The sequence below is a fragment of the Rattus norvegicus genome, chromosome 7 (assembly GCF_021556685.1).
Source record: "Rattus norvegicus strain SHRSP/BbbUtx chromosome 7, alternate assembly SHRSP_T2T, whole genome shotgun sequence".
In the NCBI taxonomy this organism is placed as follows: Eukaryota; Metazoa; Chordata; class Mammalia; order Rodentia; family Muridae; genus Rattus; species Rattus norvegicus.
This window is the reverse complement of record NC_141540.1, coordinates 41,441,302-41,444,306: the sequence shown is the minus strand read 5'-3', so window position 1 is coordinate 41,444,306 and position 3,005 is coordinate 41,441,302.

The following is a 3,005-nucleotide window of genomic DNA, read 5'->3' as shown; positions in this document are numbered from 1 at the left end:
TATAACCAGTTTCTTGGAAGATCACTGAGATACTACAAAATAACAAGGCACATATATTTTGGTGTTTGTATCTGGTTCCAAGCCAGAGCTCCTATGATTCCCCATCCTATCCAAGTGATTGTCACAGAATAATGCGAGTGTGCTTCATTATCTTTGATCAGTTATTACCATTCTTGAAATAGCCTTAGAGTCAGAGGTAAAATGAGCACCATTAGTTTTTTATAACAAGCTCCTTTCAGTCTTAGGTTATGTTAATCTAAAAATCTTCTGGACATTCCTTAAAACAGGATGCCCGTTGCCAGGGGAGACAACAATGTAAACTGAAGATTGAAACTTTAACACATTCTGCACTTCATTTCTGTGAAGAGAAAGCAGATGGTGATATTGATCATCCATAGACAATGATGTAATACTTTTTCTACATCACAAATCTTCTAAAAAAAATGACCAAACCATAAGGTTTATAGAGTATCTGGGTAGCAACGTGCATCCAAATGCCAAGGGAAAGTTCTATCCAGGTTAACTTTTATTGTCAACTCTACACAACCAGAAGTCATCTGGGAAGAAGTCTCAATGAAGGGGTTGACCTGTGATCATGTCTTTGGGGAGTTGCCTTAATTTTTGATTGATGTGGTAGGTCCCAGCCTACTGTGGGCAGTCCAATTCCTAGGCAAGTTAGAATGAACTGTATAGGAGCAAGCAGAGGGCAAGTGAGAGAATACGCTATTAAGGATCATTCCTCCATGATTCCTACCTCCAGGTTTCTGTTTTAATCTCTACCCTAACTTCCATCAATGACGGTCAATAATCTGTAAACTGAAATAAAACTTTTCCAATCCCAAGTTCTCTATTTCCATGGCGTTTATTGCAGCAAGGGAAAGCAATCTAGAACATGCTCTAACTTCATGAAGACTAACTTCCTGTGGTTGGGACATTTCCAGACTTTGCTTCATGGATTTCTTCATCTGGCTGTTTATTCTTAGCTTTTAAGTCACCATCTGAAATAAACTGAAATTCATAACAGACAACTCCCTGGGTTGTATGAGCTATTCGAACAAATCACCGAACATAGGAAAGAGATTGGAAACTGACCTATTTCATGCATGCACACATAGACATAGAAGACCCAAATTGGCATTAGTCATCTTTCTCAATTACTTTTCCCCTCCCTCCTCCTCTGCAGGTCCCCACTACCCTAACTTTCTCATCCACTCCTCCTCCATATCTCTTTAGAAAAGGGCAGGCCTGCCATGGATATCAAACATGGCATACCAAGTTGCAGTAAGACTAGCTACCACCCATCATATTAAGGCTGGACAAAGCCTTAATATGAGTTCAGCAGGAGGAAATGTGTACTGGAAGCAGACAAGAGTCAGAGACAGGCCCTACTCCCACAGGTAGGAGTCCCACAAGAAGACCAAGGTACACAACTGGTTCATACGGGCAGAGGGCCTAGGTCAGTTCTACCATGCTCTCTGGTTGCCAGTTCAGACTCTGAGAGCCCCTATGAGCTCAAGTTGGTTGATTCTATGGTTTTTGTTATGGTGTCCTTGACACTACTGGCTTCTACAATATTTATTCCCCTTCTTATGCAGTATTCTCCAAGCTCCATCTAATGTTCTATTGTGGGTCTCTGAATCTGTTTCCATCAATTGCTGGATGAAGCCTCTCTGATGATGATTATGCTAGGCTCCTGTCGAGAGAATATCATTAGGGATCATTTCAATGACTTTCTTTTTAAAGAAAAGATATTTCCAGTTGTGTTTGGTTCTATCCTGGGCCTCTGACTATCCAGTCTTGGTTTCTGTCTCTCTAGTTAGAGTGGGCTCCCTCTCAGGGCCTGGGTCTCAAGCGAGACCAATTATTGGTTGGCCAATTCCATAATTTTTACACGACTTTTTCCCCAGCACATCTTGCAGGCGAGACAAATTTCTTTGCAGTCAAAGGTTTTGTGATTGGAGATTGTGATTCCACTGGAAGTCTCTTCTGGTTACAGGAGATGGACAGTTTAGGCTCTGTGTCCCCCATTATTAGGAGTCTTAGCTATTAGGTTCCTAACTAGTCTCCAAGATGCACCCCAATTCCAATTGTATTCTCTTTCTCCATTCTCCCTGCACTATATCCTTCCTGTTCCAATTCCTACTTGTCCAGAAACTCCAGGAGATATGCTATTTCTCGTTCCCACTGAGGTTCATGTATCTCACCTTCAGGCTTTCTTGCTGCTTAGCTTCTCTGGGTTTGCTCAGCCTTTGGTTAACATCAAGGATATATTTATTATTAGTTCACTCTGTTCTGGGTTTTTTTGCCTCTCTGTTTGTTTGTTTATTTACTTCTTTGTTTTGGGTTTGGGGTTTTGGTTTTGGATTTTGGGTGGTTTTATTTTGTTTTGTTGGTTTTGGGGTTTGTGGGTTGTTTTGTTTTGTTTTTGTTTTTTATTTTGTTTGTTTGTTTGTTTTTGACAAGTTCTTTCACTGAACCTGGAACTCACTGATTTTACCAGGCTGGCTGCTCAGTGTGCCCCACAGATGCTTCTCTGTTTGTATCTGGAGATCTGGGATTCCAGAAATGTGATAGTTTGAAGAAGAATGGCCCCATATGCTCTTATACTTGAAAGCTTAGTCATCAGGGAGTGGCACTACCTGAGGATTGGGAAGTATGGCCTTGCCAGAGGAAGTGTGTCACTCTTCCTGCTGCCTGAAGATCTGTAGAACTCTCAGCTTCTACTCCAGTATCGTGTCTGCCTGCCACCCTGCTCCCCACCATGATGATAATGGATTAAACCACAGAAACTGTAAGCAAGCCCCAATTAAATTATCTCTTTTATAAGAGTTGCTGTGGCCATGGTATGTCTTCATAACAATAGAACCCTGGATAAGAAAAGGAGGATTAACACCAAGTTTGCCCTTTTATGTGTCTGGCTAAGGATTTAAACTTGTATCCTGATGCTTGGGCAACAGCCACTTGATCAACTGAATTATCTTCTCTTCCCCCAAATGATCTCTTTC